The sequence below is a fragment of the Aquarana catesbeiana genome, linkage group LG13, assembly GCF_042186555.1.
Source record: "Aquarana catesbeiana isolate 2022-GZ linkage group LG13, ASM4218655v1, whole genome shotgun sequence".
In the NCBI taxonomy this organism is placed as follows: domain Eukaryota; kingdom Metazoa; phylum Chordata; class Amphibia; order Anura; family Ranidae; genus Aquarana; species Aquarana catesbeiana.
This window is the reverse complement of record NC_133336.1, coordinates 45158604-45174355: the sequence shown is the minus strand read 5'-3', so window position 1 is coordinate 45174355 and position 15752 is coordinate 45158604. Positions and strand designations below refer to the sequence as shown.

The 15752-nt window shown below is 44.2% G+C and overlaps 1 long non-coding RNA gene across 1 annotated transcript in view; it reads right to left on the bottom strand.

The window, feature by feature from the left end:
* LOC141117306 (uncharacterized) overlaps window positions 1-15496 on the bottom strand; it is a 44350-nt gene extending 28854 nt beyond the window's left edge. Inside the window, exon 1 of the long non-coding RNA XR_012237136.1 lies at window positions 15031-15496. This is a non-coding gene — a long non-coding RNA (uncharacterized lncRNA). The remainder of the gene's footprint in view (window positions 1-15030) is intronic.
* Window positions 15497-15752: the final 256 nt, after the last annotated feature.

Sequence of the window (15752 nt, the reverse complement as noted above, 5' to 3'; positions counted from 1 at the left end):
CTATTGTAGCTCTGGCTGTATGTTTAGGGTCATTGTCCTGCTGGAAGGTGAACCTCCGCCCCAGTCTTTTGCAGTATCTAACAGATTTTCTTCTAAAGCCGCGTACACACGAGCGGAATGTCCGACAGAAAAAGTCTGACGGAAGCTTTTCATCGTCTATTCCGATCGTGTGTAGGCCTCATCGGACTTTTTTTTTCGAAAATTCTGATGGACCTAGAAATATTCTAAATATTTCTGATGGAACCAATTCCTATCAGGAAAACCGATCTTCTGTATGCTGTTCCGACGGACCAAAAAAGACGCATGCTCTGAAGCAAGTACGAGACGGAAGCTATTGGCTACTGGCTATTGAACTTCCTTTTTCTAGTCCCGTCGTAAGTGTTGTACATCACCGCGTTCTTGGCGGTCGGACTTTGGCCAGACTTTGGTTTGACCGTGTGTAGGCAAGACCGCTTGAATGGAATTCCGTCGGAGTTCCGTCGGAGAAACCTTCAGAGTTTGTTCCGACGGCAAAACCGGTCGTGTGTACAGGGCATTAGGTTGCCCTGTATTTGGCTGCATCCACCTGCCCATGAACACTGAACAGTTTCCCTGTCCGTGCTGAAGAAAATCATCCCCACAACATGATGATGCCACCACAATGTTTCTCAGTGGGGATGGTGTGTTCAGGGTGATGTGCAGTGTTAGTTTTCTGCCACACATAGCATTTCTGCTTTCAGGCAAAAAAAGTTCAATTTTGGTCTCATCTGACCTGAGCACCTTCTTCCACATGTTTACTGTGTCCCCCACATGGCTTCTCGCAAACTGCAAACGGGACCTCTTATGGCTTTCTTTCAACAATGACTTTCTTCTCTTGCCACTCCTCCATAAAGGCCAGATTTGTGGAGAGCACAACTAATAGTTGTCCTGTGGACAGATTCTCCCACCTGAGCTGTGGATCTCTGCAGCTCCTCCAGAGTTACCATGGGCCTCTTGGCTGCTTCTCTGATTAATGCTCTCCTTGCCCAGCCTGTCAGTTTAGGTGGACGGCCATGTCTTGGTAGGTTTGCAGTTGTTCCATACTCTTTCCATTTTCGGATGATGGATTGAACAGTGCTCTGTGAGATGTTCATAGCTTGGGATGTTTTTTTATAACCAACCCAGCTTTAAACTTCTTGACAATGTTATCCCTGACCTGTCTGGTGTGTTCCCTGGTCTTCATGATGCTGTTTGTTCACTTAGGTTCTCTAACAAACTGTTCACTTAGGTTCTCTAACAAACCTCTGAGGGCTTCACAGAACAGCTGTATTTATACTGAGATTAAATTACACACAGGTGGACTCTATTTACTAATTAAGTGACTTCTGAAGGCAATTGGTTCTACTAGATTTTAGTTAGGGGTATCAGAGTAAAGGGGGCTGAATACAAATGCACGCCACACTTTTCAGATATTTATTTACAAAAAATTTTGAAAACCATTTATCATTTTCCTTCCACTTCACAATTATGTGCCACTTTGTGTTGGTCTATCACATAAAATCCCAATAGAAAACATTTACTTTTTGGTTGTAACATGACAAAATGTGGGAAATTTCAAGGGGCATAAATACTTTTTCAAGGCACTGTATTACATTTTTGGTTTTGGGTTTAATACCACTTTAAGCCCCAATTTAAAATCCAGTGTGTATTCCTGTATTTACCTGAACTAGTTAATCTCCAGTAAGAAATGCATTTTAGGAAGCAGAGTGACCCCGTGGTTGGGTGTCCAGATGTTCTCAGGAAGGAAATATGGGCCATTTATACACAAAGAAAAGCTTTGGGATGGCGGAAGAAATTCCAAGTGAGAATGAAATGAACAAAGTTGAGTGAGATAGAAAATCCTCCAAGTTTTGTTCCTAGAGATTGTCAAAGTCCATGGCTTAGTTAGGCTTGTGTGATGCCCTCCAGTTTCCAAGAATTTGTCATGGGAAGATGTGGGGCCAATAAAAAGTATAAAAATGTGGTAAAAAGCAGACCGATTGGTAAATAGAGGAAAAAATAATAAAGGAATGCAGTAAGATTAGGGGAAAAATTAATGTTGATGCTTTTATTATTGTTCCTTCTTTCACTTCCCCATGATGACAGCAGAGGCGGCTCTAGGCTTTGTGAGGCCTTAGGCAAATCTTAGACATGAGGCCCTACTTGGGATGTGTGTCGGGCCAGTACCGGAGTCAGAGATCCGCGGTGCACGGCAGGAGGGAGGAGCCGGGGGAGAGGAGTACATGGTAGCAACCCACTGACCCTCTGACCTCGGGAAGTGGTCAGTGACAGTCCGCTCCTGGGTGGGGAAAACGAGTTGCGGCCCCGGACGCAAGACGGGGACACCGACCGGGGGAAATTCCCTGCAACTCCCACACACGCGTTAGGCATATTAAGCGGCCCAGAGGCCCCTGGGAGTGCGAGGCCTTAGGCGCCCACCTTATTTGCCTAATTAGAGAGCCGCCTCTGGATGACAGTATTGGATTGTAGCAGGTTTAGGGTGGAATAAGTTTCCAGGAAATTTATGATTAAAAAGGTTCAGTTCAGCTTTAGCCAAAACATTTTTTTCCCTCATTTTTTATTACAACAGGAACTGATAGGGACACAGACAAAGCCCCAAACACATTTAAGAGTTAGGATTGTTTAGAACTTCAAAATTTATTTTTCTAGCTGTTTTTTTATGTATTTCTGTTCCCATGTTTCCCTCATTTTCTGCATGGGTGTCACAGGGACAGGAAGTAAGGACACATTTCCCTAATGGGGTCACAGACATTCATTTTCTGTCTTCTAATGCCGCGTATACACAGCCGGACTTCCCGACAGAAAAAGTCCGATGGGAGCTATCGGTCGGACATTCCGACCGTGTGTATGCCCCATCGGACTTTTCCTGTCGGCATTTCCAACTAACTCATATATAGAACATGTTCTAAATCTTTCCATCGGAAATGCCGACGGAGTTTAGACCGTTCGCAAGTCCAGCTCTTTTTCAGTTTATCCAAAACTAATAAAGTTAAATTATGACTTATCGAATATAAGATAAGTCATAATCCTCAAAGTAGAAGTAGTACTAAGGCTTTGGGGATTGTGTGAAGGGTGAATGTAATTGTAAAGACTGCAATGAAGTGCTCAGGACTTGACTAAGTTGGTGGTGTGGACCACCATCAGTTGGACTTGAGTAAACCTGTGACCCTGGCATTTGTGCAGGAATACTGTGAAGGTGAAGGGCATGTTGATGAAAAATATGCATGCATGGCACTTATATGACTTTATTCCTAACCTTTCAGCATGCAACTCCTGTGCTTTCTATGCTCAAGTTCCCATTTGTTCCATTATTGCGCACAGTATCCACTTGTGGTTTTCATTCACATGGTTTCAAGGACACCCACTTGATGGTTACATGGCTGGAATTAATTTCATTGGGGTTTCATTCACATGGTGCCAAGGTCAACCACATCAGTGGGAAGGTCCACTCCTTAACAAGAGAGGCCCTTTTTCCACCAAGCACATTGTTACTGTTCTACCCCAAAGAGCTCTGAGCTAACATTTGCTTTGGAAATCAAACTCATAGCCTTCAGATTTCACATTCACCGCCCTACATGCTGCGCCACAAACCTAAATGCTCAAGCCCGACAGCAGTGGCCATACATACTAAATTCAACCAAGATTCAAGCTGCAAAGTGTAGTAACTCATAGCAACTGATATGAAGCTGATTCAAAAGAAGATTTGTTTCTATTGGTTTCAGCACAGTGTTAATAAATAAATCTGGAAAGGCGATCAGCGGAGGATTTGCAGTCATAACCATTTTGAACGTCAGATCACCAACATACCCCCAAGGCTATAGTCTCAGATGCTGGGTGTTGTCCCAAAGCAGAGTTGTAATATCATGACATACCATATGATCAGTGGTTTAATGTTCAAACATTGTACTAAATTGCCATCATCTAACAAAAACTAGTCTCCCAGTTGACTTTCCAAAGGACATTACCATCTGGTAAAACTGTATTTTCAAGAATACGTTTACTTGAGCATTATCTTAATTGCTGCTTACAAAGCACAACAACCCAAAGCAACCAGAAGGAAATAATACCTAGTCTGAAAGTTGTTTGGTTATTATGGGCTTCTTCAGTTTATGTAACTTTATTAAATGAATCATGAAAAGGTGGTTGCTTGAGGATTTGAACTTGCAAGCTTATCGTTTCTGAGATCAGCAGCAGCATACATGCGGGGCCATAGTCTCAGATGGTGGGTAGAGCTTAAAACTAGAGCTTTAATATTATGAAAAAACACATGACTAAGGGCTTAATATTTGAGTATTTTACTTAGTTGCTACCATCAGACCCTAGACTAGTCTGCCACTTGGCCTAGAGGTAATTCACATTTGGTAAAACTGTACTTTCAAGAGTCCATTGCCATGAACCACAGGGCACTATCTCAACTGCTGCCTACAAAGTGCAATAACACATAGCAATTACCGTATTTATCGGCGTATAACACGCACCCCAAGTTTAGGAGGGAAGTTTAAGGGAAAAAAAATTACATTTAAATGCCCATCAATGCAGCCTTATCAGTGTCCATCTGCAGCCTTGTCCATCATTGCAGCCTTGTCAGTGTCAATCGCAGCCTTGCCCCTGTGCATTTGCAGACAGTCTGTACTGTCAGTACCTTGCCATTTAAAAATGGCGTCGCCGAAATACAGAGACGGATGTCCTGTATATCTTGGCGGCTCTCGGCCGCTCTCAGCTGTTCTCGCGGGACTGCGAGAGCGGGCGAGAACGGCCGAGAGCGGTCAAAAGCGGTCGAGAACGGCCGAGAGGCTCACAACCGGTGGGGGATCGGTGTATAACACACACCCATGATTTCCCCCTGATTTTAAGGGAAAAAAGTGCGTGTTATACGCCGATAAATACGGTAATAAGAAAGGATAAGTCCTTGCAACTTTAATAAATTAGTCTGAAAAAGTGATCACCTGGAGATTCCAACTTGCAACCATTTTACTTGCTAGCCCAGTGTCTTTCATACAAGGCCACTGCCACAGATTGTGGATGGTGCTCACAACTTGACCTTTAATTTAATAACATACCGTATGACAAACCACAGGGCACTATCTCAACTGCTGCCTACAAAGTGCAATAACACATAGCAACCAATATGAAAGGACACCTCGTCTCATTGATTGGTTGCATAAGGTTTCTGCAACTTTATTAACTAAATCTGAACCGGTAGCCATCTGGGGATTCAAATATATAACCATTTAGTTGTTAGCTCAGTGGCATACATACAAGGGCATTTCCTCTGATGGTAAGTGGTTAATATCATGGAATACCATATGCCATTAGCCATTAATATTCAAACATTTTACTACCATCAGACCTAGACTAGTCTCCCACATTGCCCCCTCCTAAGTGCACTTCCAAGACTCCATTGCCTTAAACCACAGGACGCCAGCTCAACTGCTGCCTACAAACAACGTGCAGTAGCCCCCTAGCAACAAATTACCTAGTCTGAAAGCCAATCAGTTGCTATGAGTTTCTGTAACTTTAATAAATAAATCTAAGCAAGTGACCACCTCAGGATTCAAACTCACAAGCATATCATTTACATCACCACTGCCATACACACAACACCAGGACAAAGATGATAGGAGAGTCTAAACCAGTAGTTGCATTATCATTACATATTATCATATTAGTGGCTTCATTTTTAAAAATTGTACTTAATTGCTTTCCCCAGATTTAGACTAGTCTCCTACTTGGTTTACTAAGGGATCTTCTCATCTGGTAAAAATGTAGTTTTACCAGGCTATTCTCTTGAACCACAAGGCACACTCTCAACTGCTGCCTAAATGTTCCAATAACAAAAGCTGAAAAGGTGGTTAGCTGGGGATTCAAACTCACAATCCGTGGCTTGTGACAACACCAGTATACTCTCAATGCCACGGCCTCAGACAGTAGGTAACCAAACTATACTAGTCTTTCACTTGGACTACTAAAAGATCTCCTTTGCATCTGGTAAAACTCTCCTTTCAATAGTAAATTCCCTTGAACCATAGGACACCATCTCAACTGATGCCGGTATCTTTAAGATCTTTCACCAGACATAATCTCCATATCTACTCCATCAACAGTCTCCAGCACTGAACTGGTTTACTAAGGGATCGTCTCATCTGGTTAAACTGTAGTTTCAACAGTCCATTCTCTTGAACCACAGGGCACAGTCTCAACTGCTGCCTAAAACTTCAATAAAGAAGTCTGAAAAGGTGGCTAGCTGAGGATTCAAACTCACAATCCTTTGTGTGTAAGAACCCTGGCATACACGCTATGCCACAGCCCCAGACAGCAGGCAATCTTTTTGCGACTAAACTTGACTAGTCGCTCACATAACCTACTAAAAGATCTTTGTATCTGGTAAAACACTCCTTTCAAGGGTCAGTTCACTTGGATTTTAGGACATCGTCCCAACTACTGCCATTATTTCAAGATCTTTGACTCGGTTTTAAACTCACAACCCTTGGTGTATAATAAACACCAGGATACGCTCAATGCCATGGCCTCAGATGGCAAGTGGGCTTGTTGTGACCACACTAGACTACTCCCTCACTTGACCTACTAAAAGATCTTTGCATCTGGTAAAAACCAATTCCCTTGAACCATAGGACATCGTCCCAACTGATGCCATTATCTTCAAGATCTTTCACTAAACATAATCTCCGACACTGACCTGTTTTACTAAGGGATCTTTTCATCTGGTAAAAATGTTGTTTCAACAGTTGATTCTCTTGAACCACAAGGCACAATCTCATCTGCTGCCTAAATCTTCAACAAAGATGTCTGAAAATGCAGTTATCGGGGGATTTGAACTCACAACCGTTTGCTTACAATACCACCGGCACGCGTTTATTGCCACGGCCTCACATGATAAAAGAACTTGTTGTGACAAAACTAGACTATCTACTAAAAGATCTTTGCATCTGGTAAAACACTTTTTTCAAAAGTAAATTCCCTTGAACCATAGGACATCATCTGATGCCATTATCTTCAAGATCGTTCACTACACATGATCCCCATCTCTACTCCATCAACAGTCTCCAACTCTGACCTGGCTAGAGACTAGAGAAATATGTGATCATCGCAGTTTTTATAGTTAAACAGATACAATGGGTGAAATAACTGATGTCATATCTTGCCAAAGTATATCACTTTATGGTTTGCTGATTAATTTAATTAAAGCGGGGGTCCACCTAAACCGCCAAAAAAAAAAAATATTAAAAGCCAGCAGCTACAAATACTGCAGCTGCTGACTTTTAATACATGGCCACTTACCTGTCCCAGGGTCCAGCGATGTCGGCAGGCGAAGCCGAGAACCCGCTCGGTTCTCGGCAGTTGCCGCCGCCATCCTAGGTGAGGGAATCAGGAAGTGAAGCGTTGCGGCTTCACTTCCCGGTTCCCTACTGCGCATGCGCGAGTCGCGCTGCGCATCGTAACTGGTCCCCGCTATCTCCTGGGAGCTGTGTGTTTCCCAGGAGACAGCGCGGAGGGACAGGAAGAGGCACCTGGAGGTATCTGTACCCCCCTCCCTCCTGAAAGGTGCCAAATGTGACACTGGAGGGGGGGAGGGTTCCGAAAGGGGAAGTTCCATTTTTGTGTGGAACTCCGCTTTAATTTACCAACTAACACTTTACCTTTTTGACATCCGGCTTTTTGCCTTGTTTATGAGTTGGGACTGAACTGTCCAATGCAGCCCAACACAGTAGATTAAACGAGCCCCAACCCTATTTTGTTTATTCGATCATTATTATTGCAACGATCAGTTATTTTACATTTACTGTTGTTTCTTTTCCCATTGATCTATATGCATGTAGCCAAAATTGGCAAAATGTTACTGACTTTTTCAGAAATTTCAGGTAACTAAACCTCACAATACCTCAGTCTTAAGCCCCATACACACGGGCCAAGAGCCAGCTGTCTGTCCAGGGATCTGGGTGAATCTGACATTAAAGTCGGGATCCCTCCAGAGACTAGACCGGCTGAGTAACGTCAACCGACTGTGGGATTTAGCCTGCTGTTGACTGAATACGAGTCACAGGAGTGCAGAATGAATTGCATTCCTGTGACCCACAGGAGAAGTAGGACCAAAAAAAGCTTTGGCCCTTCTTCTCCTTTAACCCACTTCATGTTCCAGGGCAGAGATATGCAATTAGCGGACCTCCAGCTGTTGCAGAACTACAATTCCCATGAGGCATAGCAAGACTCTGAGAGCCACAAGCATGACACCCAGAGGCAGAGGCATGATGGGACTTGTAGTTTAGCAACAGCTGGAGGTCCGCTAATTGCATATCCCTGTTCTAGGGCAATGGTCTTCAAAAGTGCGGCCTGGGGGCCAGATGCAGCTCTTTGCCCTTTGCTTGCTTTTATCCGGCCCTTGGGGCACTATTACATCCTCTGATACCAACAATGGGGCATAATTCCCCCCCCCCACTGACACCAGTGAAGGAGGCACAATTCCTTCCAATAACACCAACAATGGGGCACAATTCCTCCCAATGACACCAACAATGGGGCCCAATGACATCAACGATGGGGCACCATACCTCCCATTTACACCAATAATGGGGCACAATTACGCTCAGTGAAACAAACACTGGGGCATTATTTTTCCCACAGATGTCGGGACCTTTTTTACTCCCACTCGCCACAGTCAGGCCCCTGCAAAGGACAGTAGACTGGCCCCTCGTTTATAAAGTTTGGAGACCTCTGCTTTATAGCATTTCTTTATACCTGCCTAAAACTTTTGACAGATAGATATATATAGATATATATATGTACAGTATCTATATATAGTATATATATATGTAATGTATCTATATATATATATATATATATATATATATATATTCACTATATTGTCAAAAGTATTGGGACGCCTGCCTTTGCACACACATGAACTTTAATGGCATCCCAGTTTTAGTCCGTAGGGTTCAATATTGGGTTGGTTCTTGTTATGTTGTTATGGACCTTGCTTTGTACACTGGTGCTCAGTCATGTTGGAACAGGAAGGGGCCATCCCCAAAATGTTCCCAAAGTTGGGAGCATGAAATTGTCCAAAATGTCTTGGTATGCTGATGCCTTAAGAGTTCCCTTCACTGGAAGCCCAACCCCTGAAAAACAACCCCATACCATATCATATTCCCCCCTCCACCAAATGATTTGGACCAGTGCACAAAGCAAGGTCCATAAAGACATGGATGAGCGAGTTTGGGGAGGAGGAACTTTACTGGCCTGCACAGAGTCCTGACCTCAACCCAATAGCACACCTTTGGGATGAATTAGAGCGGAGACTGCGAGTCAGGCCTTCTTGTCCAACATCAGTGCTGCCCTCATAAATGTGCTTCTGGAAGAATGGTCAAACATTCCCATAGACACCCTCCTAAACCTTGTGGACAGCCTTCCCAGAAGAGTTGAAGCTGTTATAACTGCAAAGGGTGGGCCAACTCAATATTGAACCCTACGGATTAAGACTGGGATGCCATTAAAGTTCATGTGCTTATAAAGGCAGGTGTCCCAATATAGAATAGGTATGTACAGTATATATACTGTCTCTCTCTCTCATATATATATATATTAGGGTTGTTACTGATTAAAATTTTCGTGTTCGATTAATAATTTTTTCTTTAAATCGATTAATCGACTAATTTCGATTAATTATAACGCACATACAGATCCAACTACTTTTAGCTGATTTAGCACTGTTGTTATGGCAGCGGCCGAAGCCGGACATAGCGGGGCATGGCTAAGACGTCACACGTCAGAAACTCAGTCTCACCATGTCCATAATCGCAGCCTTACCGTGCCCATAATGCAGTCTCACCGTGCCCATAATCGCGGCCTCACCATTCCCTTAATGCAGTCTCACTGTGCCCATAATCGCAGCCTCATTATTCCCTTAATGCAGTCTCACTGTGCCCATAATCGCAGCCTCATTATTCCCTTAATGCAGTCTCACTGTGCCCATAATCGCAGCCTCGCTGTGCCTACAATCGCAGCCTCGCCGTGCCCATAATGCTGTCTCACCGTGCCCATAATGCTGTCTCACGTGCCCATAATCGCAGCCTCGCCGTGCCTATAATAGCAGTCTCACCGTGCCCATAATGCTGTCTCACCGTGCCCAAAATCGCAGCCTTACTATGCCCATAATGCAGTCTCACCGTGCCCATAATCGCAGCCTCGCCGTGCCTACAATCGCAGCCTCGCCATGCCCATAATGCTGTTTTACCGTGCCCATAATCGCAGCCTCGCCGTGCCTATAATGGCAGCCTCACTGTGCCCATAATGCAGTCTCACCGTGCCCATAATCGCAGCCTCAACGTGCCCATACAGAACACTGCGTCTATCACACGAGCTGATCTAGGAGGAGGGCGGGACTTTTCTCACAGTGCGGCCAAAGTTTTCACACTCAGCTCGGAGACACATAGCGGGAGATGCCCGCAGACTGTGTATGACATATAGTGGAGGAGGAGGAGGGAGGAGGATGGAGGAGGAGGGACGCTTGGCCCAAAGCGGCCCCGGGGCAGGCAGCCTACCGATCAAAAAAATTTACGATTAATCGAGGAATTAATCTTTAATTTCCACAGCCCTAATATATATATATATATATATATATATCACGTGAATATATTTTAAATGAGCATACAAAACACGGTTTGTACAGCAATGGGAACTGCTCATCTGTGATGGCAGACATGACATCATAATGAAGAAAGAGACAGCTTGGCTGCTTCCCCCCATCTTGAATATGACTGCTGCAAATTCCCATTGGAATTCCATCTAAATTCAGTATTGAAAGTTTAAGAAGAGACAGATTGAGAGCACCAGATGGTATTCAGTTCTAGAATGAGGTAATAATAGATGAGAGGAGTGTATAGTGTGGAACAAGCAGAGTACAGCCATTGACTGGTCAAATGCTGCAAGCTATGCACCATGGCTGGATCACTGCTGATCAGAGCACACCATCAGTGATCGGGCAAGCCTTCCTAACTTGAGGATTATTTATTTCTTCAGAAAGCCGCAGTGCCCCATAGGCATTAAAGCAATATTAAACTCAAAACCAAAAATGTATTATATTGGAGCTTACCATACATTAGTTGTGGCGACTGCACCAGTTTTCTTTTTTTTAGGCCTTTTCCTGTCTGTTTTTCACCTGGTGATCAGGACAGTAACACACTTCCTGTATTAGAGTGCCCCCCACTCTGTATGAAAGAGCACAGGGGGGCACCTTGGGACAGAAGTATTGTCAGTCTGGTGGGAGGGGAATGTTAGATGTACTAGCAGATTTAGATGCACTAACATTGAACTGAACTCCAGCTAATGCTTTCTAATCCATATAGCAAACAGTTTTTTTTTGTTCTTTAAAGTTTTAACATAAATAAAAGCTGATCATTGTAAGCACACCTGACAGTGGTAAATAGTTTGTATCATCTCTGTAACTGATGCATTTGCAGGGGAGTTTGTTCTGTTGGAAAACAACAGATTTACTGGCCAGATCACCAGGTGAAAATAAGGGAAAGAAAGCCTAAAAAAGAAAACAAATGCAGCCATCACTAAGAAATTGTAAGCTGCAATATAATTGCTGTCGTGTTTAACCCCTTGCCGACCGACTCACGTCGATATACGTCGGCAGAATGGTGCGTACAGGCATATTAGCATACCTGTACGTTGCTCTTTTAGACGCGGCATTGTGGGCGTGCGCACCCGCCCGCCGCGAGCTCCGTGAGCGTGATGGTGTGTCCCGTGGACTCGATGTCCACGGGGATACCCACGATCATCTCACGGAGAGGAAGAACAGGGAAATGCTGATGTACACAAGCATTTCCCCATTCTTCCTAGTGACAGGACATTGATCACAGCTCCCTGTGATCGGGAGCGGTGATCAGTGATCAGTGTCGTGACACACGTAGCCCTCTTCCTCACAGTTAGAACACATCCCTAGGACACATGCCAGTCACATTTACACAGTAATCAGTGCATTTTAAATCGCACTCCCTCAGTTTAGGCCGATACGTATTATTCTACATATTTTTGGTTAAAAAAAAAATCGCAATAAGCGTTTATTGTTTGGTTTGCGCAAAAGTTATAGTGTCTACAAAATAGGGGATAGTTTTATGGAATTTTTATTAATAATGTTTTTTTTACTAGTAATGGCGGCGATCAGCGATTTTTATCATGACTGCGACATTATGGCGGACAGATGGGACACTTTTGGCGCTGTTTTGGGGCCATTCACATTTATACAGCGATCAGTGCAATTAAAAATGCATTGATTACTGTGTAAATGTGGCTGGCAGTGAAGGGGTTAACCAGGAGGTGGCGCTGTAGGGGTTAAGTGTGTCCTAGGGAGTGATTCTAACTGGGGGGGGGGGGGCTATGTGTGACATGACACTGATCCCTGTAATCGGGAGCTGTGATCAGTGCCCTGTCACTAGGAAGAATGGGGAAATGCTTGTTCACATCAGCAATTCCTCCGTTCTTTCTCTCAGTGAGACGATCATGGGTATCCCCACAGTATCCCCACAGACATCGAATCCCTGGGACCCGCGATCACACTCACGGAGCTCGCAGCCGGCGCGCGCACCCACAAGCCGCGTCTTAAAAGGCAACGTACAGGTGCGTTAATATGCCTGTACGTGCCCTTTTGCTGACGTATATCGGCGTGAGCCGGTTGGCAATCGGTTAATAAAGTATGGCTTGTTATTGGACTTCATAGAGTGCTAATTGACCAACCAGTTTTCGCTAAAATCATGGGAGGTGGCAACACACAACATGGTTAACAGGTGCTCTGTGTTGTGGGAGAGCTGCCCCTGGTCTTTCTTAATACTCTACACTGATGTAGCACTCTCTAGTGTGTGAAACTTGAAGTGAGGGTAGGCAAACTATAGCTTGGCCCATTGATAAACCTGAGTCACTGAATCTGGGTCAGGGTTATTAGAGGCCAGGGCTGGGTGACTCATCCTGGCAGCTCTCTGGTGCCTGCCACTGTTTCTAGAATGTTGGAGAACATTCTAGCAAATAGTGGGCAGAAGCTAGGAGGGGTTGCCTTTAATATTTAGGGGCCTTTAGCCATTCCTCAGGTTGGGGGCCTGACAGGGAGCTAAAGAAGCCCCTAAATAGAACTGAGCCATGCTAGCAGGGGAGTTGGGTGGAAGATGGAGAAGCAGTGCTGAGAGAGGCTGTTAGTGGTCATTGAGGGACCCCTTACCGGGGAGGGGGGGGGGGGGGTTTATCTCGGGCTAGAGCTTGGGAGGCTAGTCTGGAAGGATCCCCCCCACAGGAGGCAGTTGGAGGAATTCAATACGGAGAGGCAGTGGAGAGAGCAAGGAGAAACAGGGAGTAGATCAGCACGGTGCAGGGACAGACAAGGAGAGAATGCTAGCTGTAGCAATGCTCTTTTGTGGACAGCGTTGTGCCAAGTCTTCGTCAAACCTTGCCCTAGGGAATCTCCATGTGCATGTCATTCAGGAGGACTGGGAACAGGAAAACAGCCAGATACGGCTGGTGGCAGCCAGGTGGGCTAGCAACTTCTGCAAGCAGTGGAACTGGGATCGTTGGCCACAGGGAAGCAGAAGGTGAAGTAGTGTGCCGTTCACTCCTTATGTGCTACTTTGCCAAGGGACTGAGAGTTCTTGCCTGTAATGGGCCATTGCTGGACTGACAATAGACTGTTAGTTCCCTCAGGAGCGGGACAGCAGAAGCTGTACAAAGAGGAACCAAGTTTGTGCAGCTGGAAGGAAGAAGAGGAGCCTGTAAATAGGGATGAAGTGTCCCTGAATTATTGTTGTTATCACACTGGGCATCCCATAACCCCTTACCCTATCCAAATTATCATCCCCTAATAAAAACTTCAAAAACAAGCCAAGGGACTGATTTCTGTTTCCGGATGAAAGAAGGAAAATGCTGTGTGACTGGCTGTGTAGCACTGGGGAACCCTGACTTCAGCAACTCCTACAGGGGTATTGCTATACTGACAAAAATATGTCATCCCCTTCAAATTATCCAGTTATGCTGCTTTTTTTTGTAAAAGGTGATGTTAAGGCTACAGTATACAAAGATGTTTACAACAATTGCGTGCTTCCAACAGTTTGGGGAAGGCCCCTTTCCTTCCAGCATGACAGAGCTCCATAAAGGCATGGTTTGATGGGTTTAGTTTGGAGGAACTTGAGTGTCCTACCCTGACCTCAACCATACGGAACACTTTGGAGTGAATTGGAACGCCAATTGTGAGCCAAGTCTTCCCATTCAACATCAGTACGTAGTTTCAAAAATTCTCTTTTGGCTGATTTGGCAAAAAATTCAGACACATAATCCTGTGGAAAGTCTTCCAAGAAGAGTGGAAAGGGGGGGGGGGGGCACTCCATATTAATGCCCATGGTTTTGGAATAGGATGTCTAACAAGCTCATATAGGTGGAATAGTCAGGTATCCACAAATCTTTGGTCATATAGTATATCTTACTTGGCTCCTTCCCTAGTCAAATATTGTTTTATAACCAACTTACAATCGCAAATAAAACAATATCCCTGTAGTGCTATTTAAATGCACTCGTTTATGCAAAATGCCTGTGATAGTACTGTCATTAGATGAGACAGTGAAGACCACAGGCAAAATACACAGAGCAAATCAGAATGGCTCTGTGCCTTGTGATTGCTGTGATGGCCAATCACAGTGATCACAAATGTAAACACTACCAACATGTTTCTTCAGTTGTACAAAATTGTGGCAGAAAATATCACCTTAGGCTGTCCTCTTTGCAAAAAAAGAACATTTTCGGGAACTTTTGTACTGTCCTGCCAATTTTATTTGATGTGTTTTACAACAGAAGATATTTTTTATATTAAAAAAGAAAAAAAAAGAAAACAGGGGTTATTAAGTACCACCAAACAAAGTTCTATCGGTCTCAAAAATGATATAACACAAAACACCACTATTTTTTCTAATTTCTTTGTCCCCCCCTCTATACCATGCTACTACCCATTTTTCCCCTTACCTTGTGAATCCAGATACAGTCATGTAAGCCCCGCCTTTAGGTCCCTCGCCAGTTCCAGGTTCAGGGGACTGTGAATCTAGGGGTGCAAATTGAGCCCAAGATCACTGGTTCCCTACGGTCCCACTTTGATGAAGATGTCCTCGTCGGGATCCTGTGAGAACCTTGCTGCTGGATGACCAATTGGAAGTCTCCACATCATACAGACACTTAAATGTGGGTACAGTTATGTTATGTGACTTTTCATTAGTAATTGATGATGAGTAAATGTCAAACTATCGCAGTACTGAAAACTACAAAATTGTAATGAATGGGGAATTATAGCCTGGTACTGAAGCGGTTAAACTATATCTATGTTTTAATTGGCCTCAATTGGCCTTGACTGTACATATATTTACATAGACTACATGCCCCACCAGATTCCTGACTTCATCCCAGGCTGTGTGTCCTTCCATGGGTTCTTACTCATAATCCTACGAAGAATAGAGATAATATATTCACATGATGATGATAACGAGGACAAGGAGGATGTGAAATGACTGTTTCCTTATTTGTGTCTCAAAATGAAAGTCTCTGAACTGCTTTTGACATTCACTGTTCATTGTAAGGTTCTAAAATAGCAGCCTTATAATTAGCTCCCCCGGGAATGTACCATCCCACCATGCCGACACCTAGTTTATCACATGAAGATGAAGTATGGTACCGGAGCTACTACAAAGGAAATC